Source organism: Phyllostomus hastatus, unplaced genomic scaffold (genome assembly GCF_019186645.2).
Source record: "Phyllostomus hastatus isolate PE091 unplaced genomic scaffold, TTU_PhHast_1.1 phas_scaffold_585, whole genome shotgun sequence".
Lineage (NCBI taxonomy): Eukaryota > Metazoa > Chordata > Mammalia > Chiroptera > Phyllostomidae > Phyllostomus > Phyllostomus hastatus.
In genome coordinates, this window is record NW_025334037.1 from 12820392 (window position 1) to 12845800 (window position 25409).

Here is a 25409-nt window from a genome sequence, read left to right on the forward strand (position 1 = left end):
CGTTGTGAAGACCAACCAATTACAGATTTAAAACACCAGATATTTATACATGTTTAATATGCTATTTTCTTTACTATTCAATCACACGAATGAATGCAAAACCTAAAGTTATTTCTATGAAATTGGAGTAGGTCTCGTGAGGATATGAGGTCTGTGACCACTCGAAGGTGGAACGGGCACTGTGGTGCAATCCCTGCTCCAATCTCTCCGTACCACTCCTCCTTTTTCAGGTTTGCGAATTCCGTGTTGCAATAGATATTATTTCTCTCTCATAATTCTTCCTATGCAAAATACAAAGTATTTTTTTAAAGTTATGTTTTCTGTGTTCTCAGTTAAAACATAGAAATGAAATCTTATTTGAAAAAGGCAGCTCCCTGTCTGAGGAATTACTGCTAAAGGTTAAGAACTGTATACATAAATATCATCTTTTATGTAAAAGGTTTCTACCATTTCTTCAATTTCATACTTGTTTATTCTTGCATGTCGTAACAAGAATTCAAAAAACATCAGCCATTTCAATGAGGACATCAATCACATTGCTTGAAAAGAAATTTAATTACTTAAGACAATTTCTTTATTTTTTTCTTTAAAAAATCCAGTTAAGTTTGGATTTATCATATGCATTAATATAGCTAAAAGAAAATTGAATCTTGACTTATTGAAAATGACTTTATGTTGCTGCTCAAGGTTATTTTTATGATGTATCTGGAGAAAAATTTTTTGTATGTCTAACATACATGCTGTATCATAGGCTCCTTATAATTATATCAAAGTCCTGTTTATTTTAATGCTGAAGAAATAATTTTCCTCTCATAAAATAATAATTTTATTCATCATTTGTTTTTTAAAATGACATATTCCAAGAATTGTTTTTGAAATGTGGGCTAATTAACACTTTTTATCCATTAAGGTTCTACTGACTTGAAAAATGAAATGACAATCTTAAAGAACAAACAACTCTTTGAGATAAAGGGATTAGCAAGCCTTTAATTCATCACATTTTATTAATGAATTAAACAGTAATAATAATAGGGAATAATTAGACAGTGCTTATGTTGTTAGATATTTCCTCATTTAATCTATTTTTGCCTAAGTTCATTAAACAAATATGGTGTATAGATGCTTACACTAATGCTTACATAAAAGATTTACTTCAGTTAGTCAACTAGTTAGTGGTGGAAACTGAATTAAAAGCCCAAGAATGTTTGAACCTAAAGTCTAGTTTCTTCATCACGCTAGCCATAACTGTTAAAGTACTTTGATTATTTTGAAAAAAAAAAATGATATACTTATTTATTCCCTATTATATTCCCTATTTACAGGTTGGCCTAATGCAAAATATGAAGGTATTTGAAGGTACATTATCCTTTCCATAAATCTTTAGGGAGAAATCTTACCTCGCTTGATTTTAGTGTGGGCTTTAAACCCCTGTCTCTGTCCACTTCCTGTTCTCTGTATCTCTCTTTCCCACTCTCTCTCTCCACCCTTTTTCTCTCCTGGCTTCCAGATCTGCCAAAGGGAGCTCCACCCAGTACCTAATGTAATTGAATGAGAATTTGAGTAGGCAAATAGGTTCTTAGCTTTAGTTGTTTAGAATAAGTCAGGGTGTATTCTAGGAGGAGAAGGTTATTGTTTCCTAAGCAAGATATATTTTACCTCCAGAAAGTGTGAGGAAGTGCCAGAGCCTGGGAAAGAGCAGTATCCAGTCTCTTGCTCCTTGAAACGAATCTATGAGAAATGGCTAAAAGTTATTGAAGAAATGTTTTCTGGGTGCCCCTAATATAGTCATGAGAATATTAGGTTGAAGATTGAAATGGCAGAAGATGAGAGTGGCTCTTAATGCAAACCTATTGAGTCGTTCCTTTCTCGGTCTTACAGGTATTTATTTCTCTAGTTTAAAGCTAGCCAGAAAATAGAGAATGGCTTCATAAACTAGTCTGCTCTCACAGTCATATTATCTTTTCCGAGGTCTTGCTTCATATTTTAACTGTAATTGTTCTTCAGGTGATTGTTCCTCAGAACTGTTAATATCACCGCTAAAGCACTCTAACACTCTAATTATGAATGAGTCTGGAGTTTCAGAGAGTCTTGTGCTTCATAGAAGAATGTGATCTGACACCCAGGAGAATCTGGGAAATTAATGTAACTTTAGGGAGAAAGACAAATATTTGAATTAAAGATTCTTTTTTTCAAGGTTTTATTGTTTTTATATATTTAAAAGCGCTCTGTGTTTAAGTCAATTAAACACACAGTTAAAGAAAGAAGGCTTGAGATTTCCAGAATTAAGATTGGATTGTAAACATATTAGAAGAACAGACCTATTCTCCCTCTAAAACTTTCTCTTTGAAAAGACCTTAGGAGAGGGGTTTGATCCACCTCAGATATAGTTTCAGGAGGTAGCTGTGCACATGGACTGGAACTTGTCTTCTCGCATCTTTTTTTGGGGGGGGGTGGGGTGGGGGTAGATTTCATTTATTTATTTTTTGTTATATGAGGAGTTTTACTTTAGAGTTTAGTAAAGTATTGCTATCTCAATATAGTTATTTTATAGCAATATGCATTTTCTACATAAGAATAAAAACAAAAAGCTCCATTTTTTTCAAGAAAAAATATTTTTAAAACGTGTGTGAACACAGTTATCAGGAGGGTTTTCATTTCAGCTAAGTGTCAGACATGAACATATTGACAGCATGGGCTTGGAAAATGTTTTTACTCTTCTCTACTAAATATAGCAACAGCAGCAACCACTGGTGTCAGGCAGTTATAAATGCTTTACCTTTATTATGCCATTTCTTTAGTTTCATTAGTTACCTTCACTTATTACCTGGTTTCAGAAACTTCATAGTTGTATGACTTTAAAGTAGTGAAATGATGCATCAAGTCCCTAATATCTAGGATCTTTAATTTTGGAGAATTTTAATGGAAGATTTGGGATTTTAGAGATTATACTCTCACAAGGGATAATCTGGTAGAAAAACAGTTGTCAAAATGCAATGCAGTTACTACCAATAGAATTAAGTGACACAAACTGTACAAAAAGTTGCTATCTACTCCAAAATCATTAGTGTATGACCAAAAAGGGTGTTTGGAAATAGAATCACTATCAACATGAAGGGAAGGGAGAATTGAAAAATGAGTGAAATGAATATTTGTGTCTGTGATTGCATTTGAACATCACTTTGAAACACTCTCTGCCATAGAAATCAGGTATGACTTCAGTGTTTTCCTGGTTGGGGAAGCATGCATCTAATTTGAAAAACGGGACTGCAAGATTACTGTGCTTGCTCAGAAGAATCGTTGTGTGCAAATTTAAAATTGAATACGTCACTGAGTAATAGTTAATGAATTTTTTACTGATGGAAAGGGGATTGGGAAGTGTGGTCTTCTTGCTCTCCTTCATTTTTCTGTGTTCAGTTATCCTGTGTGAAAGGGAGGAAAGTGTATAGTGAAGTATAGGTCAACATCAATTTCTCCTAAACAAGAACTGAAAAGTGGGCAAGATTAGATTTAGGAAACCTGAACAGTATGGTGAGATAGACAATAGTCACACTATTGAAGGGCCAGAAACTTAAGTTTTGTCAGCAGACCCCAACGTAAATCAAGTCAGCAAAGAAGATAATTCATAATTAGTTGAATCTAAAAGTGGTTGAATTATAAACTAAACCTCCAGTATTGTCACTGCAGAGAATAAAAGTCAATAGTGATACTGTTTTTTATTGTTGTTATTATTATTTTTATTTTTCAATTACAAGTGACATTCAACACCAGTCTGTATTAGATTCAGATGCATAGCACAGTGGCCAAAAATCATGCATCTGACAGTGTGGTCCCCATATTTCAAGCACACACCTGGCCTGACACACGCAGCCCTCACTTGGCTACTGAGTATATCTCCAATGCTGCAAGCCACATCTCTGTGACTATTCTTTAACTACCAATTTGTACTTCTTAATACCCCAACACCCCTGTGCTCTGAACACTGTCAGTCTGTTCTCTGTATCTATGAGTCTGTTTCTTTTTTGTTTGTTTATTTTATTCTTTAGATTTTGCATGCAAGTAAAATCATATGGTATTTGTCTTTGTCTAACTTGCATAATACTCTCTAGGTCTATCCCTGGTGTTGAAAAAGGCAGGATTTCTTTTCATTTCTTTTTTTTTTTTATGGCTGAGTAGTATTCTATTGTGGATATGTAGAACAGCTTTTTCTATGCACTCATCTGTTTTTTGGGCACTTGAGTTGCCTTCATATCTTGGGCTATCATAGATAATGCTACAATGAACATAGGGGTGCATATTCTTTCAAATTAGTGTTTTGGATTTCTTTGGATATATTCCCAGAAGTAGAATCACTGGGCCATAAGACAGTTCCGTTTTTAATTTTTTGAGGGACTTTCAACTATTTTCCACAGTAGTTACACCAATTGGCATTCCCACCAACAGTGCATTAGGGTTCACTTTTTTCAACACCTTGGTCAACACTTGTTTATTGACTTATTGATGATAAACATTCTGATAGGTGTGAAGTGTTATCTCACTGTGTTTTTGATTTGCATTTCTCTGTTAATTTGTGATGGAACTAGACACCCTTTTTATGCTGTATACAAGGATAAACTCAAAATAGATTAAAGACTTAAAGGTTAGACTTGAAACAATAAAACTTCTAGAAGAAAACATAGGGAGTAAAATCTCAGACAGTTTTCTTACCAGTATTTTTTTCTGATATATCTTCTCAGTCAAGGAAAATAAAAGAAAAAATAAATAAACACATGGGACTACATAAAACTGAAAAGTTTTGAACAGCAAAGGAAACCATTAACAAAATTAAAAATAGACCTGGCTGGTGTGGCTCAGCAGATTGAATGCCAGCCTGAAAACCAAAGGGTAACTGGTTTGATTCCCAGTCAGGGCACATGCTTAGCTTGCAGATGAGGTCCCCAGTAGGGGGCACATGAGAGGCAACCATACATTGATGTTTCTCTCCCTTCCTTTGTCCCTCCCTTCCCCTCTAAAAATAAATGAATAAAATCTTAAAAAAGAAAACCCTATGTTTAAAATGATTAAAAATATACTCTTTTTCATTCATTGCTTTACCTCTCTCTACAGGAAAAATAGTAATAGTTAGCCATGTAAGATCAGATCTTAATAATAATGACAATAGTAGCAGCTGTTTCTATCTTTTATTGAAAAAAAAATGGGGTTTAGTACTGTGCAAAGCTCTTTATGTATATTATTGTATTTTCTTACAACTTCATAGTGTAATGATTGCTTTTTAAAACAATCATTGTCATTTTAGGATGACAATGAAGATACTAAAGCCTGGGGAAGTTAAGAATGTGCACAAACATCACAGTCGGTCAGTGCCACAAGTAACATTAGACACATCTGTCTTTTGGCAGACATGTTAAGAGTTTGGGCTTTTTACCACAACCCAGGTGAGCTTTAATTGGAAGTAGTGGGCAATCTTAAGTAATGAGTCACTCAAGACACCCTTAACTGCCCGCTCTTCGTTTATGTAAAGAACATCTAAATAATGGCTGGTTAGTCATGTTACTAACCAGTAGTGTAAGAAATATTTCCATTTTCTGGTCTTTGTCTGGACATTAGGGCTTCCTATGTCTTCTTAGTTACAGTCATAAATATATTTGGCCTCCCTGACATTACATTTAGATCACTTTGAAGGAGAGTTGTATATACCGCACATGCTTATACATTCACATATTGCCTGGAATAACTACTTGTTTTCCTCATGAGTGGGCTTCACCAGGATATCTCTAAATAATCCTGTTTTCCTCTTTTTCATGATGTGCTATTCTCCATAGCTGGTTCAGGGTGGCCCATGTCATCAGAACCCTAACATCGTCTGTTGGACTCAAATTTTGAGTGAGAGTGATTTGTCCAGGTAACTTTTGAGGCCTTGTTTAAAGTAAATAATTTACACTAAATAAGCTTAAGGAGTTGTGCTTAAGGAGAGAGAATTTAACCTGGCCTAACTTGAGAAATGGTAAATTTGTCTTTAGTAGTATGCAATTATTCCTTCAGAATATATGACCTGCATGGTTATTCATGACCCTCTCTCAAAATACATTTTTGTCAACCTGAACTGCACCAAAATAATACTCATCTAGCTGTGTTTTTAATGGTTGAGACTGCAGCCCAATATAATGACCTTTTTCTTTAAAATTTGATACTGTATTTCAAATAAAACTTATTGATAGATCAATAATATGTACATCTACTTCTGCTTGAATTGACTAGGAAAAATGGCTTAATATCCTAATGTTTACCAAGTAACGTAGTTATATTTTACTGGCAGTTCTCTGAAGTGGAAAGTACTAGTCATGGTGGCAATATTTAAATCCCAGACACAAGTGGGCCCACCTCCATAACACAGCTCTTTCCCTTAGACCAAAACAAGAATCCTTTGAGTCTTAATGACGCATGTGAAAAACACAAACTTATTAAGATAAGGATTTATAGAAACTGCAAATTGAAATAATCCATAAAGGCCTAAAGTCTATGAAAAACTGAAATATGTTGTAAAATAAATTTGGAAAACATTGAGTTAGCAATATCAAACAAGCTTCTTTATTGTTATTGTGGATCTTAGATCTTCATGGCAGAAGTAGTGATTTAATAAGTAGCATTCTATAAATTGCTTTTTCTCACTTCCTAATTTTTCTCTTAAGAGCTTGTGGGTCATACTACTTTTCCATTATGAGAAAAGTCTTTGGCACACAGATGATATTGAAAAAATATTTTTGGTTGAAAGAATAAAAATCAATATGCTGGTCAATACTGCAGGTTAGATGAATTGGCTAGAGACCCTGCATTCGAAGAACATACAGTCCAAAAGAGAGATGTTTTTTTTTTCTGTAAAGTTCCTTTATAGATAATAAGTGATAGAATATCCTACACAATTTGCATTTAATGTGTGATAGAAGTAACAAGGAGGTAGAGCTTACACTCTTCTGTGGTAAGGACAAAGGTCTATTAAAAATGTGATCAAAACTAATCACTTGAGCTGCACATCTAAATATTTGTTCCTAAAGTCCTGTTATATCGTTGAGTATATTTTCCTCATGGATTGCTAGAGTTCAGGTACTGAATCCTGGGTGTTATGGCGAACACTGTACCAAGGGTTTTCCAGGATTACAGTCAATTCAAGAGGGTGGAGACACAGCACAGCATACACCACGGTCAGCCTCCATGGTCATTCCTGCAGGCAAGAGGGACAGTGTTGAAGGTAGACATGTGTTTTTAATTCCCTAGGTGTGTTTCTATTCTCCAATATCTCTTTGAATGGAAACTGCTTTTTTCCCCTTTTTTTCTAAGAGAGGGAGATAAAGGTGTGTGGTTGCCTCTCAAGTGCCCTCTACTGAGGACCTGGCCTGAAACCCAGGCATGTGCCCTAATTGGGAATCAATCTGGTGACCCTTTGGTTCACAGGCTGGTGTTCAATCCACTGAGCCACCTCATCCAGGGCAGGGACTGCTTTTTGATGTAGTCATTTAAAAAACTAGACTGTTCCATAGCCATACAATTATAGTTGTCTACATCAGAAGAATAAAAAGTTCAACTGATAGTCTTTATGACAATGTTTCCTGGAGTATTGGAGTGGGGGGTGGGGAAGCAAAGATTAAAGAAGGAAAACTTGGTTGTGAACTTTGTAGACTTACAGAATACTACTTTATGAATCAATTTGTCATTGCCCATCTTACTTGTCAATAAATAATGAAACAATTTTCATAGTAATCCCCACACTTAGTTTAATTAAGAGAAAATGTATTTGGAATTATAAATTTAATAACTCTAGTGTCAGTGAAACAGATCACAATGAGGGAGCAGCTGCTTTGTAATTCAAAACAGATGGTGCCTTTCTTTTTCAATTCAGTTTTCCCTTTTGGAAATAATGCATTCATCGAATATCAGTAAACCTGTGATTTCAAGCCATCTAGGTCATGAAACACATTCTGGAGGAATGATGTTGGAAATGACATGGTTTGTGTACATGTTTCTTTTGACCAGTGATTTGTAACTGTTACCAAAAGAAATAAGGAAAACTATTCTTTTTACAGAAATGGAAGAAATTAGGTGCTGCAGGAGAATCTTTCTTGAGTAGTTTAATACTTGGCAATAACTGACTCAGAGTTTTTTTTAATAGATAGACATAGGTAATTTATTAAGAGGGAAGAACATTTGAAAAGTGCCATGAAAGAAAGCTACAGAACCAACTCATTCATGACACTTTCACAATGAAGCACGAACCCATTAATAGCTATGCCTTTCAGCTCAGAACAGAACGTATAACACTTTGTGTCAGAAGAAACTAGCATAAATATTCATATGCTGTTACTAACCTAATTCTACAAACTGACTCTTTATCAAGTCTTTCACTCATATTCCTATATGTGTGTGTATTATACTATAATTTTTCTGAAATAATTAAAACAAGTTTTCATCATCTAACTGTACAATACAAAGATATCAATGTAGCTGTGGTGCCTGTTGAGTGCCTCTGTGAGCAAATCCTGGATATGTGAGCAAGGCAGAGGCTCATGGGTCAGCCTGAAAGTCCTCTGAGGGCAAAATCTCAGTCATAGAGTTTTTTTGTCTGGCGTAATTCCTTGTCCAAAGCTTGACCCACGTGCTGCATAAGAGTCAGGTTGTCTGTATTTGAGGCAACATTTTAATCGTTTCCCCAGTCCTAAAGTGTTTTATGTTTGCTTTTATATAATCAAATGGGAAAAGATGTGAGAATAAATAGGGCTGCACAATCATCCTTTTAACAGTTTGTTCTTTGTGTTGAATTTCTGGCTTTGATGCTGCTGAGAATGGTTATGAGAGTTTAAAACAAGATTTACATAGTAAAGGTATTCTATTTATGTTTTGGAGAACTCAGTAAGGGCACTTTGAAACATACTCTTTCTATTCCCAATTTCTACACTCAAAACTTTTCTGATGCGCACACACACAGTGTGTAACACACTTTGTGTCCAACTTACTTTTTTTTGTCACTCACATAATTCCCACCTGAAGATCTTCCCTCAAATTTCTCCTCACCATTCCATACTTGATATTTCTACAGTCATGTCATTGAATTGTCTCTAAGACATAGTCCTTTACAGTTATTATGTGATAAACCTTCCCTGACCTGTGCTCAATCAGCATCTGGCTAGACAGTGAAATCCCTCTGGCATCAACTGGTCTCGCCTTATAATTGCCTTTTAGTTTAAGAAATCTAAGTCTTCTCCATGTTTTATGTCTCAGTAGATTATACTTAATGTGACCCTCCACAAGTTTGGGCTTAAATAAATAGTTCCTTTTTAGTTAAAGTAATATTTAATTTCAAAATACACTTTATTTTCATAGCATTATGAACTATGGAAAATAAAGAAAAAGCACACATTTTATATAAATTCTTCATATGCCAGGCATAGTGTATTATAAATTTAATTGTTTAGTGAATACATTGGTACATGTTAATGATTTAAAATATTAAGTTTTGATTTATTAAAAATTAATTTCAAAAGTGTTAATTTACAAATAGTAATCTATTACACTTCCGAGAGTGGTAATGAGTCTCATTTTGTCAGGTTAAAGTATTTAGATTGCCTGCTTAGCTCTAAATCAGGATCCTGCTAACCAGTATCTACAAGTAAATGAGCCATAGGCAATAACAATATTACTTTAATTGAGGTCCTACCTAATCTCTCTGGGAAGGTAAATACTCAATGGACTTGGCTTTTATTACAAGCCTGCATCATTACTTCATGTTGTATTAAATCTGCCTCTAATGAAATATCTTTAATCTTAAGCCTTAGAGGCACTAGGGCATAAAACATTAGGTAAAAATAGAAGTTATTTATATTATTATGCAATGAAAAATAAAAATATTTTAATATATTCTTCTGTGTCAAGCCTCCTTAAAAAACAGAGGTCAAGCGAGGCACAAGGGTTATGAAAGGTTAAACTGAAATCCACTCATTTATCTCATGAATGAGTCAGAATTTAATTTACCCAAAACAACAGTGCTGGACAGACGCTGACACAGGATAAGAGTCTAGTTCTCAAATTAATTTTCTTGGGTATTGGAAGTGTTTCAGAAATCAGGCCGGCCAGTTCCATCACCTTCTGCCAAGTGTTACAGATGTTAAATGCTACATTTCATTACAAAAATAATGCACCAGTATTAAAATATTGTTTTTTATTTTAATTGCTGTTCAAGCATAGTTTTCTGCCTTTTACCCCCAGCCCAGCCCACCTCCCCAGCCCTCCCCACCTCCTTAAAATATGTTTTAAATTAATTTAGTTTTAGAGCCTGTACATTACACTTCAAGCCACAACTCCTGGTCTCTTATGCTGGTCACTCAGGGTGATATATTGTGACCAATAGTAAAAGTTTGTGGTCTGATTATAGGGATGATGTGTCCTCATGGGTTTTTAAATTTTGTTGAAACATGCTGATAGCAAGAGTTTTCTTGTGCAGACAAGAGCTTTTCCTTGAGAAAGATTCCATTCCATCGACTTCTGAGACATCTAGTTGAAAAGTTACTTTTTTTCTTTCGAATTCAGAGCTCTCCTCTCTTAGATAGAGTTTAGGTCATTGTAATCAACCTTTCTGTGAAATCCACTGTAAATCATAGCAATGTTATTTCTGCTGAGCAAAAGCAGTGCTGTTTATACATCAGTCAGTATTTCAAATTCCTTGGCATAGTATCTGTAGAAAGCAACTAAGAATATAGTTACCACAAAGTAAACAGAGTCAACCGGGAACATTGAATAGCACTTTTTGCATGTTCAATTTACTAGTTTTTAACTATTTTTATTGTTGACACTATTGCAGATGTCCCCATTTCTCCCCTTTCTGCCCACCTCCACCTAGCCCCCATCCCATCCCCTCTGGCCATCACCACAGTGCTGTCCATGTCTGTGTTATGCATATATGTAAAAATATCTTTACTTTGTGTTTCATTTTATTTTTATTTTATTTTAGTTAGTTTTTATAGTTCATTTTATTGTTATGTTTTACCATTACCATTTACCCCATGCCCTCTTCCATCTCTCCCTTCCTTCTCCCCACAATCCTCATACTTGTCTGTGTCCATGAGATCTTTTGCCTTTTGGCTCAATCCCTTTACCCCTCATCCTTCTTCCCCCCACCCCCAGAGCTGTCAGCCTGCTCTCTTTCTATGGATAGCATTTTTGAAAATAAAGTAAAATGAATGTGGGCAGTGTGCTAGGTCAGTGAGGAGAATAGGAAAGCTCTGACCTTCAATATCATGGCATCTAAATCAGTTCTCTATCAATTTAGAGGATCAGACAAAGAAACATGTCATCCTTTTCTGAGGTTTCCATACCATGGTCTCAAAATCACGGAGTCATAAATGTTTGACTCTAAATCGTCTACAATCTACAAGGCTTATGAGTAAATGTGGGCTCATGAAAGAGGTACAATGAATGAGTCCTTGAAAAGACTCCAGTCTTCTCTCTTTGTCTTTGCTAAACTCTCCTTCTTTTAGGTTTTGATATTTTTATTTGAGGCCTTCAAGAAATAATAACCTCTCTTGTAGAGAAACTGAGACAAGCCTTGATAATGAACATTTCCTCTGATTCAACATGCTATTATTGTGTTGTCATTTTCAGAATTATGTAAATACAGAATTTGAATGAACCCTAATGATAAATAAGTGTACTTCAATCATACTCTCACTGTCTTTTCAATAAATCAACAACTACTTTTATTTTTGTTTTACTTTTATTAATGACTTAAGTTGGCTCAAATGTATATAAATATAGATGTATGTGTGTGCAAAAAAAGATATGTACATAAGACTAAAATTAACAAGACAACTCAAAATAAATGTTAAAAATTCTACAATTAAATTTATGAATAAATGAGGACTACAGAAAAATATGGGCAAAATATGCAAGAATATGGAAAAATGTATATTTAAACTACAAGGCTTCATAGAAGTTAGCCATAAAATTGGTACTGAATGTTTGGTAGACAGAATACACACACACACACACACACACACACACACACACACATTCACAGAGAGAAATATGTTAAAATTATATAATTCACAGTTACTACATAAATTTAAGCATATTCATGTTTACAGAAAGGCACACTTTTGCCTGTCACTAAGACCAGGGGTACCTGATTTCTTGTACCTGATATCAGAGTACCTGATATTTCTTCCCCAAAATAGTAGTAACAACACAGTAAATACCTTCAGACCACTTTGAATCACCACCCAGCCACTTCCACAAGCACCACACCCAAGCGATGGACCTGGCAGGTATCAGAGCCCTGCTGAAGTGAGTCCTACTGTACAGAATTGGTCCCTGCACAGCTGATCCTCCACAGTGATCACAGCAAATCGGCCTGAGCAAAATTCCTCCCATTGAGGTGCCAACAGTAATCAGGGCTCAACTAGAACAGCAGGGTGCACACAGCCCACAAGGGGGCAAAGCTGGAGTGCCAACTCAGGTGACTGAGGAGGCTGTGCCAGTGGGCCCTACAGAACACTCACCACATAAGGCCACTCTACCAAATGCAGTGACATAGCAGCTCTACCTAATACGTAGAAACAAAGGGATGCAGACAAAATGGGGAGACAAAGAAACATGGCTCAAATGAAAAAAAATGAAGAAAACTTGAGAAAAAGAACGAAATGAAATGAAGACAAGGAATCTGTCAGAAGCAGAACTCAAGACACTGGTTTTAAGGGTCAAGTCAAGGAACCATAGACAAGACAAGTGTATACATAGACAAGTGTACACATAGACAAGTGTATGAAGGACCCCTAGACAAGACAACGAGGGGGAGAGAACTGAATGTGGAAGGTGAGAAGTAGATAGGGCAGGGGAGAGTAATGTGGGGAAAATGAGGATAACTGTAATTGAACAACAATATAAAAGGGATTTTCAATAAACTTAGGGGAAAAGTATATGAACTTAGTGAGAACTTCACCAAAGAGATCAGAAACATAAAAAAGGAGATTAAAAAAAACATTAAAAGAACCAGTCAGAAATGAAGAATACATTAACTGAAATGATTAATACATTACAAGAAATCAACAGTGGAGCAGATGAAATAGAGAATCAAATCAAAGATTTGGAAGATATAGCATTTGGATATAAATTTTCCTATTTCTACTATTTTGAGAAGCTGATAGCAATGGTTGGAGTTATACTCATGGGTATCAGAAGTGTCTATTCATTTAGTCACCAAATATTTAACAAATGCCTACTATGTGTCAAGCTTTCTATTAGGTAGTGAGGAATCAGTATTCAAAAGAAGAAAGAAAATAATTGAACATTTTATGGCACTCATTTTTTTTTTCATTTATAGTGATACTGAGGATTATGTTTAACTGGAGCCATTCTACCATGTCCTATAGCCATGTATCTTCAATCCCCAAGGTGCAAAAAATTTGAGAGTTAGACTGGCTATCAGAATCTTAAGAAAAGGTAATATTGACTAAATGTAATACTTCATGAATGCTTTGAAGTGAAATAACTTTCTACTTCAAACCTAATTCAGTGTCTTCATCCCTGACCCATCTCCCCATCCCCCGCCACTCTCCTCTCTCTCTCTCTCATACACATGCACACTCACACAATTTGTAGTTTGTTGGCATCTTTTGGAAATGACTTTTTGTTCTTCCCATGCCTTTATTCTTCATTTTCCACCCTCCCCTCCCACACACAATGCCTTCTTAATCCAGCCCTGAGAAAATCAGACAGACCTTATACCCAGCGTACTCTTCTTTTCTTGCAAATTAGGTCACTCCACAGTTTGCTTCTGGGTTTGTGAACTGAATAGAAGGCAATTCATAATTGGTGGTGCTAGGGAATTTGGGTCTGTAACCAGAAATCAGCATCCTAAGAAGAAAATTGCAAATTCACAGGGCTGGACTTCTGTTCCTTGTTCTATGTCTTTACAGAGTTCTCTCAAGTGACTGTGAGTGAAAATAGGGCTCCATCCTCTGCTCATAGTAGGCACGAACATTTTGCTCTTGTTGAGGAAGTATAAGTGTTTTTTCTTTCATGAAAATTTGATGGCTAATTGATAATACTAAAGGAGGTAAATAATAATTTAGAGTCAAAATCCTATTTCCCAGCATGTTTCAAGGGACAGAGTTTTTCTAGACATTAAAAGGCATCAAATGACAAAATAATCCCCTTGAGGGAAACACTGGTTTAAAAAGTTAAACAAGTTTCTTTACTGCTGGAGTTTTCACATTCTTTGATATGCTAATATACACATGAATCTCTAAGGAGTGGATAAATATGCAGAAATTGCCAAATTAATTTACCCACCAAAGAACATTTCATGGAAGAACAGTGTACTTTGAAACATGTTTTAAGAAATGCTGTTACAGCTGCTGATGGCATTTATAAGGATGATTCTAACCTAAAGAAACAATTACTTTTTGGAGAGAGGTGGTAACCCGTCTTAGGGCAAGTTTAACTCCTTATTAATGGCCAACAAAATATTTTTTTGCTCCCACCACCTGATCCATTTTGTATAGAGTGACCATGAAACAGCTTGGAGATGCTGTTTTTGTAAAGACGAACTGTAATATAGTGAAGACAAAATCCACCCATTCAAATCCCAAATGCTGCCAAAGAAATTACCTACATGGCTTTTCTGGTTATGCTACTTTAGTTGCTAAAAAGCTCAGTAATTTTCATTGCTATCAATATAAAGTCCCAAAAGACGGAGGTGCTATCTGAGACCACCAGAGACTATGTCTGCTTTTAGCATACACAAGACCTAGCCTACAAAGAGGTGCAACATAGCTATTCAGTAATTAGAATGAATATATACATGAATGAATATGTGCATGCTTTGTCTTTATCTAAGTGCTCAGCTAGAGATCAAATTTCTGAGTTCGACCCTGTATCAAAAATCCTTTATTTATTAATTTTCCAAGGTTGAAAGCAAAGTGTTAATCCATGACTGCTAACTGTATTTCTCTTAAAATATATGCAATAAATTCTGAGAATTAAAAACAGCCAGTAATGGTTTTTGAGAATCAGACTAGAATATAAACCTACATAATTAGTATTCATCATTAAAAATAGACACTATTCTACCAATAATTTTCCTCTTCAAACAAAAGGTCATATATACTTGTTCACAGTTGAGAATCAATAGGTATATGGCTGTTAATTATCTCAATCTAATGATCAATAAATAAAAATTATTATTTTGTTTGAGATCACTGGTAGTACCTGAGGAATTGTCCACACATGGTGATATTAACCTCATTTAATAGTGCAAGTGAGTATGATCATTCTATAAACTCAGTCTATAATACAAAATTAGATGTCAATCATTAAATATAGCTTGTTGAGTTATATAAATAAACCTATAAAATATTTTTAAATTGTGAAAATGTAATTTCTTTTTGAAAATTAATATTTGCCTGTATACTGATAAATATTTCTATTTGTCTTAAAATATTAATGATCCCCTAACCATACTGGGTAAAGAAGCAAATTTAAAATTTATTTTTAATGGAAAGGAAAGAAAAATATGTCAAAACTTTGTACCTTAGATTTTTTCCTTGTGGAAGTTTGAATTGAAATGTACTACAAATCTTGGCCATTAACATATTTTAATTTGGGTTCTTTTTCTCCTGTTCATTTCTTGCTGCAAATTTTAATGTACCTTTCTTCTTTTAATTTAATCAATAGTATCCTGATTCTAATACTAAGGCATCAAAAAATTTCAAATGCAGTTCACATGATTATGAATTCATTGAGAAAATTTACATTATTCTCATTACTTTGGGGATTCAGGGAAAGTTAAATTCATAACTTTAGAATTAATATATTTGACCTGCAAAGTTTTCTACTTGACATCTGTAACAGTTATTAGGTCTGCAATTAGATTTTTGATGAAAATATCATTCAAGTGCCAGGCATCAGCTTGCTCACACATATATGGGGGGACAAAAATAAAGTCTATTTATTAAAAATTGTGTGTTTATTCTTACAAGTTTAAACTTCAGTCACCTTAAAAGTACTCTCTATTTGATGCAATACAACTATTGAGATGCTTTTTTCCAATGCCCAAAACAGTTTTGATCTTATAGATTTTGATGCTTTTTAGTGCTTTTGCCATTTTTTTATTTCAATTCTTCCATATCAGCCAAACATTTCCCTCTGAGGATCTTTTTCATCTGGAGAAGCAAAAAGAAATTCTTTGTAGCAAGATCAGGTGAATAGGGAGGGTGGGATATGTGGGTCAACATGTTTTTGGTCAAAACCTGCTGAACACTCAGACTGGTGTGGGCAGGTGCATTCATAAGTCACCCATCATAAAATGAAAGAGTCTTCAAAACAATTCACTGAAGTCTAACACAGCCTCTCACAACAATGACCTCTGATCCACTGATAAAGATGGGTTCCTAGAACATGCACTGTACTATAAGGAGCCCACCCTCAGAGGACAATTCCATTTTATGGGTCTCCCCTGGTATATGGGTATAAACACCTACATGAGCATAATATAATTTTAAAGATTTCTATAGTAATAAATAAGTATAGCAGATTCTTGAATACTGTTAAATAATCTAACATTGTTTCATTATAACATAGAGGAGATGCCATAGAAATTTAACTCTCGCTTATATCAATTTGTTTATGATAACATTGGTTTCATTACATGTTATTTTATCTTTCAGAGCCCATTACTGACATTTAGTAAAGACTTACTGTACTCTCTTTTGATTTTACACTCCTATCTAGCTATTGCCATTCACAACTGGCTATTCACAACTCTCTACAAAACACTCCTAAAAGGAAGAATCTGTACTTTATTTTATGATTTTATTGTGTTTCATTGACTGGATGTTCCCAGTCTAGTCAACTAGTCCTCCAGTTTCTGGATATTAATAATACCATGTTAAAATGATAGTGTGTGTGTGTATATATATATATCTTAAATTCCTGAATTCACATTGAATGTGTGTGTACTGAAAATGTGTACTAAGTAATTTTCTCCTGCACATGGAATTCTATTACCCAGTCTCTCCCTCACACACAATCAAAACAGGATCTTTCCCTATGTCTTCACCAGGTTGCTATTCTGCATGTAGGAGTCTCCATTTATCTTTTTATCTTCTCGGGCACCAGTCAACCATTCCAAAAGCAATTAATCTTTCTATGTCTTTGTTATGTGCTATTGATTCAACTCTCTTTATATTCCTTTGAAATTGATATTTTCATATTCATTTATTTATTTGCCAAAATAAAACCTGCCTAGTTGGTTCATCTTTAGTCTTACTGAAAATAAAACCTCCAAGGTCCTAAATCATTTTATTTGCCTTTTAAACTGTCTTCCTTTTTCCTCTGATAAATTTTCAAAAGGATATGTCTGGAATTTTAAATATTTTGGTCTTCTGATATAAAATATGTGAACATAAATTTTTTCCTGGCTAACTTCTGTTGCATATTTTATTTAACTAATAAGAAAAACCTATCTGACTTTTCTTAAGATTAAATATTCTGCCTCACCTTCCCTAAATTAGATTAGTTAAGACAGTCTTAAATCATATGCACAAAACAATGTTTGTAATAGCCCTACCTCTTCCCATAACAGTTTTCCTGAAAATATTGCCCTTGGAGTAAGTATCCCTATATTATGCTCATAGATTTGTTCAATATTAATTACACTGTGCATAGACATCACCAGTAAAATTAAATAATCAATAGGTACATGGAGAGCAAATTGATATATTTACTTGCCCAAGGTGACTTAGAGCACCAATTTGGGTAAGAAATGATCATCTCAGTCAGCAGGCCTGTGCCTACATGCCTGTGCCTAGAAACTAACCAACTTCTGAAAATTGCATGGTTTAGATTAATCCATATAAATATTCTAAGAACTTGCTCTGGCATATATTAAATCACTTGGTAAATACTAGCTCTGTTGTAATTTTTTCATTGTATCATCTTAATTATCATCATAATCATCAATATAATATATATGTGTGAGTATATACTTTTTTACATGAATTATTTGACAATTCTTAAGTTAAGTTGATATATATATATATATTAAAGTCAATGGAAATCTACCATAAACCTACAAGTTTTATTACCATATGAGATTTACAACCTTCAACTACACCATTTTGGATTTTCATATTTTTAAGAAAATAGGAGAGAACATCAAATCTTAAAACTAGGTACCATGTCTTCTCTATCATGACTGTTTAGATGTATAAGAAGACCAGAGGCAGCACCTTAATTGTTCTTGGCAAGAATTTTTGAGTAATTGTTATCTTGCAACTGCTGAATTAACTCTGCAGGGACAAAGGATGAGAGAGGATGGATATGAAGACTGAAATTGTTCATCAGTACCTTTGATATGTTGATAGTTATAGAATGCTGGTGTTTTAAATGGATGTAGTTATGATAGGGTTATGAAGGAATCATACCCTCAAATAAAACAAAACAGGAAGCACTGAAAAGCAACCAATGAAACATTGCTTAAATAATTGCTTATTAGCCATTCCTAAGAGCCAATGTGAAACTCTAAGTATCCAGGTGACAGCAACCATCTACAGATTCTCAGTCCGGAGGATTAGAATCAGCTCACTACTGGCTTCTTAAAGAAAGAATGTTAAATAAGGCATACCTTCGTTATACTTTGTCAGAATGTCTTTGACAGTTAAACTGGGGCCTGTTGGTTCTCTATCCTGTTATGAAGCCTCATGTAGACCCACTGAAGAAAACATTCTTCTGTGCTGGGATTACAAAGTAATAATTTCTCATATTTTATCATGTATTTTTTTTTCAGTCTAACCTTTTCTAACAAAGTCTTCCTTAACTCAGTTTGATTAAATTTTATATATATATATATATATATATATATATATATATATATATATATATATAGAGAGAGAGAGAGAGAGAGAGAGAGAGAGAGAGAGAGAGAGAGAGGGGGAAACCACATTAAGCAAAACAGATCTGTATTCACATCCTGTCTATGCCATATGATCTTGTACATGTCATGTTATTAATCCCTGATTGTCAAGTGACAAGCATAATAATAAAGACTTGTATTTTCTTATTTTTTAAAATTTATCTTGTTTATTCTAATACTTTAAAGTGTTTTTTAAATTTAAACTATTTTATTGTTGTTCAATTACAGTTGTCCATATTTTCCCCCCACCTGCTCCAAACCCACCTCCTTCCCTTGCTTCCACCTTCCCCCTTGGTTCAGTCCATGTGTCCTGTACAGTAGTTCCTGAAAACCCTTCTTCCCACTGTCCCCTCTTCTCTCCCCTCTGGCTATTGTTAAATTGTTCTTAATTTCAATGACTCTGGTTATATTTTGTTAGCAAACAAACAAACAAAAAAGACTTGTATTTTTAAACAAAGAAGAACATAAAGATCAATACAGCATAAAATTCTAAAATGATCATTAAGTACCTTCACTATCCATAGCATAACTACTTTTAGACTTCTATTTATGAAAGGAAGCATATGTTTAAGTCACCATAATGGTGGTTTCTGTTATTGGTAATTTCATTCCTGAGGAACACAATAGATTTATATTTCAGAGAAAAATGATGTGTCAAAGAGGTTAATTCCAATTGAGTTTAAACCCATAAAAATTACAAATGCACATGTCAGTATTGTAACCTCCTCAACACACATACTGGAAAGTGAGAGAGACCCCAGGCAGCCAGGGACAATGTGACCAAGAGTTAAATGATAGAGAGGAAAAGAATGACAGCAGGAAAATTAAAGATGATGCATAACAAAAAATTACAGATTGCCATCTCTTACCTCTCTCCAGCACCCAACACTTATCGCATCTTCTTGCTAGAAGTGAAAGGCTCTGAGTTAAATTTCAGAATTGTGGAAGATTCCAGCAAATAGCAAAGAAAAAGAACATATACCTAATCAGCAAAACACACAAGCAAGCAAAATATAACCAGGAATATTGAAATTAAGAACAAAAGGACAGTACTCAGAGGGGAGGTGGGAAGGGACAATGGGGGGAAAGGGTGAAGTGTTTCCAGGAACAACTGTCAAAGACACATGGACAAAACCAAGGGGAGGGAGTGGAATCAGGGGAGGGAGGTGGGGATGGCTGGGGTGGCAGGGAGAGGAGGGAGGGGCAGACAATTATCCCATAGGGTTTTTTAAAAGAAAAAAAAGAAAAAGTTTCAAAAAATGTTGGCTTTTGAAAGTCATGAGATGATGCCCATAACCAACTGTTAACATTATTACCCCTTCAGATACAAGAGAGGGGAGAAGCATGCTTACAGGAATATAGTTGGTTTTCATATGGCAGTTCCCAAATTGATAGTTATATTATTACTAATGTTAAATAGCAATTTGAAGAGTATTCCTATGCCAAAAAAATACTTGTTACAGCTATTATGAAGAGTATGAATAGAGGCAACAAGGATAGATCTTCAAATTTCATCGTCAATGAAGAGACTATTGTAGGTAAACGGTGGGAAAAATCCCTTATCTGAGCATTAACTGTAATTCTATGAAACAGATTTTGGCAATGTGCTAATTTGCTTGTTTAATAATAAATGATAATCACTTTTATTCATAGAAATAGATGATCCTTCATTTTTTTGAGTGGTTGTGTTGCTTTTAACAATTCAGTTGTCACTCACAGATTGCTGGGGAAGACTAATGCAAAAGAGTGCGTTTCTTCAGGAGTGAAACTTGAAGTCATATATCCCCAGCTAGAGTTGCCCAGCATCCTGGGGTTTCTTGGTTTTGAGTAAAAGAGGGAATCTTTATTATCTATTTATCCATGACCCTGGGAAGATAGGGCATTACATTAAATATACTATATGTGGACATTATAACTGTTGGAAAATTGTATCCAAAAATCTATTGAGAGGAGAGAGTTGGCTTATTTACATATTTTAAATGCACATACATTTAATTACAAATGACATAATCATAGTAGATGGTTTAAATTTTTATATAAAAAGTGGATACTTTAGGAAGAACCAGAAAATGGATTTGATATATTTAAAAGATGAGGAGTTAATTCATGAAAGGGATACATTGACTTTAGCTACCTTAGCAAACCTGCTGTCATTTCTATGGGAGAACAAATGCAAATTGTAGGGCACTTTCAAATGTACTGTGCCATTCATAAAAACCTAAATATACCCTCATATGATTATATTTGTGTGACCATAACACTGGTAAAAGATGTCCCAGACTTTGTGGAGCTATTTGGTGCTTCCAAAGAAAATGAAAGGCTTCTTAAAGATTCATTTGGAAAATGGCTGCAAACACAGATGTAGCCAATGTTAAGTGCAATATTGCTGGATAGCTAAAAATCAGATGTTGTTGAAGTAGATGCTTTTGAATGAGACAGATTATATGACTCTAAATACAACTTTAACTAAAGCAACCTGAGTGTTCATCTTATTGTTTATGATAGTTTGGAAAATGCAGAAAAATATAAAGAAATAAAATTACTGTGATTTAGAATGGAGGTGCTCTGAGCTAAAAAAAAACCCTATGGGGTAAACATAGAGTGAGAAAACCAGACCTCTCATAAAGCGTCTGACTTCTAAAAATGTACCCTGTGTGACAACTTTAAAAAATATTCATACTATTATGTAAAATCTTTAAATGGCTGGGGATTTGAAAACATTTATGAATATATTTTACAGTTAGAGAGTAACATGTCAATCTCTTTACAATGACTCAGATGTGCTAACTTTTCTGAGACTAATTGCTAGAGATGACAGTGTTCTGGAAATATTTTAAAATAGAAACTGCCTACATTAATATATTTAAAACATAAATCTAAGGCATAATTTGAAGAATAATACATTTCTTTCCTTACTGGGTCTACTTCTACATTGAAGCCAAAAAAAATGTATCATGGTTTTTAACCTTTTAAACCTAAATAAAAACACTTTTATGTTCACCCAAATGAAACAATAAACAATTTGAGGAAGGCTATTACGATTTCTTTTTGAAATTTTGACTATAATTTTAATGAGACTATTTAATGATTCAAGATCAGTTTTGTTGTTACTCAAGATTAAAACAGGTGCCATAGGATATTAACTGGCATAACCCAAGAAGTTATTCAACTCATAATATTCATGTATTGTGAAATATAATTAAATTTATTGAAAAAGATATGTTATTTTTAAAATAATATATTTAGGTACTACAAACTATAATGCTACATCATTGGTTGGAAGAGAAATCATAAACAGAAAAATTTTAAAACTAAACACATATGATGGTATATGCTCTAGGATATCTTTTGGCAATTTAAAGAATGAAGTACTGATACATGTTAGGTGGATGGACCTTGAAAACATTGTGCCAAGTAAGACAAACCAGTCTTACAACACCGTATATGGTATGATTCTAGTTATGCAAATGTGTGAAATAGCCAACTCCACACAATATAAATTAGATGATCAGTTCCTAGGGACTGTGACTTGGGTTTGGAAAGGAGAATGGGGTAAGACTGATAATGACTTTTGTGTTTCTTTCAGGATGTTGAAGGTGTTTTATATTTAGATGTTAGTGATAATTGAACAATCCTGTTTATATATTAAAAAACAGCAAACAGTATACATGAAATTAGTGAATATTATGAAATCTGAAATATATCTCAAGAAATATGTTAATGAAAACTGAACAACAAACATAATGACAAAATATAATTTGTCAAAATTTGACAAATTAAAATTTTAATCAGTCAAAATATTATGTAATAGAAAATATATAGCTATATATAGCTTTATTTATAATGTAAATTATAAAACAATGTAAAAAATGCATTAAGAATCTTTAGGGAAAAACTGACATTTACATGAAGAAAAATAAAGTTAAATCCCTTTCTAATACAGAGTAATAATTTAGAGTCTGGATGGTTAAAAATCTAATAGATAAATTCAAGCTATAAATTCAAGAAAATACAGAAGAATCTATTGTTATGGTAGAACATAAAGTATTTTTTAATCCGAAGAAAAGAAATAACGAATAGAATCATATCAGCTTTAACACATCTGCATTAAACACTTGACAGAGTGGTAGGAGATATTTAGAATATTTTAAAGCAATAAGAAATCTATACTTAGAATAGAAGTGTGCATATTGGTTACACATGAGCAAATCAGATGAGATCTATAAGGAAGGACTTCCTACAGGAGGTAAGACTTTTTCATTGTAAAGTCTCTTCTTAAATAATATCATGATGTTTTAAACAGGCCCTTCTCTCTTCTTTCTTCTCATGGTTTAGTTTTCACTTGAAGTGAGTTGTGTCATAGCCCAGAGACACAGCAAGAGCACAATTACAGTTTTGAGCTGGGCCACAGCATGTCTGTGACAACATCATCTTTGGTATATGTTTCTCCTTAAAGGGTTATAACTAAAAATCTATTTCTTTCAGCTAAGGAAACTATAAAAGAGAGAACAAATTTAATCTAAAGTAAGCAGAGGAAAAGAAACACTAAAAGCTACAGCAGAAATGGATGAAATTGAAAACTGGTGATCAAGAGAGAAAATCAGTGAAACTAAAATGTTTTTTTGAAAAAAATAATGAAAATGAAATACCTTTATGCAGACTAGGAAAATAAAAGAGAGGACATTTTCTTAAAATTAATATCAGAAATGAAAGAGGAGATATCACTACAGAGTTTATGGACATTAAAGGATAATAAAAGTGTACCATGAACATCTCTCTGCCTGGCAATTTAGTAGCCTAGATAAAATAGATCAATTTCACAAAAGATACAATTTGCCAAAACTCACAAAGAAGAAATGGACAAACTAAATGGACCTATATTTACTAAAGACATCAAATTATAATTTATGAACTGTTAATTAATTAACCTTCCAGAATGGAAAGTACCAGGCCCTAATAGATTCACCAATGAATTCTACCAACCATTGAAAGAAAAAATTATACCAATTCTCAATAACCCCTTTTATAGAATAGAAGTAGAGGAAATATATGATAACTCATTCTATGATAACATCATTTCTCAAATACAAATACCAAAGATAACACAGGAAAAGAAAAACTAGACCAATGTCTTCCATAAACATGGCTGTAAAAATCCCAAACAGAATATTGGCAAATAAAATATAACTATGTATAAAAATAATTATACACTGTGATTAAGTGGATTTTTCTCAGGTATGCAAGTCTAGTTCAGCTTTGAAAAATCAATTTAACAGGCTATAAAAGAAAAATCACATAATTTCATCAGTAGATTTAGAAAAACACATTTGATTTTGATCCAATTCCCTATCATGATGAAGACTCTCAGTATAAAATACTTTTAAAACTTGGTAAGAAAATAAAGAATACAAAAATAGGCAAAAGACCTAATAGACATCTAATCAAAGAAGATATACAGGTGGCCAATAAACATATCAACTGATGTTCCACAACCTATGTCATTAGGGGAATACAAATTAAAACAACAAATACCACTACACACCTGTTAGAACTGTGTTTGGTGAATACAACCAATTCTGGGGAGGATTTTGAGCAACAAAAAGTCTTATTTTTTGCTGGTGGGAATACTGTCATTCAGTGGCTTCTCACAAAACTAAACATACTTCCCATACAATCCAGCAATTGCACTCCTTAATGAAAACTTATGTCCACACAAAACACTTGCAAACAGATGTTTATAGCAGCTTTGTGCATGATTGCTAAAACTTTTAAGCAACCAAGATGTTCTTTAGTAGTTGAATGGATAAATAAACTGTGGTATATCCAGACATTCAAATTTTATTGAGTGCTAAAAAGAAATGAACTATCAACTCAGAAAAAGACATGGAGAAATATTAAATGCATACTATTAAGTGAAAGAAGCCAATTTGAAAAGGCCACACTGTATAATTCCAAGTATATTGCATTATATTCCAGCACAACTCTAGAGGTGGTAAAAATATCAGTGGTTTCCAGGGAGCCAGAGGAGAGAGGCTGCTGATTAGGCAGAACATAAGAGAATATTTTATTTAAGGCAATGAGAATTATCTGTTTGATACCTTGACGATGGATGGGTATGTGTCTATTATCCAAACTCACAGAAGGTACAACACCGAGAATGAACCGTAATGTCAACCATGGACTTTGGGTGGTAAGGTTGTATCATTGCAGATTCATCAATTGTAACGATAGTACCACTCCGTGGGGCATGATGGGAAAGGCTATGCGTGTATGGGGCTAAGGATATATGGGAAATCTCTGTGGCTTCCCCTCTACTTTTGCTGTGAACCTAAAACTGCTCCCTTTAAAGTCTTTTTTTTATAAAGATTTGATTTACTTATTTTTGAAGAGGGGAGAAGAGAGGAAGAAAGAGAAAGAAACATGTCCAAGAGAAACATTGATCTGTTGCCTCTCCCCC

The 25409-nt window shown here is 34.0% G+C and overlaps 1 protein-coding gene across 2 annotated transcripts in view; it reads left to right on the forward strand.

The window, feature by feature from the left end:
* Positions 1 to 25409, forward strand: part of LUZP2 (leucine zipper protein 2) — a 365156-nt gene that overhangs the window by 17544 nt on the left and 322203 nt on the right. The gene's annotated exons all lie outside the window — the stretch shown is intronic.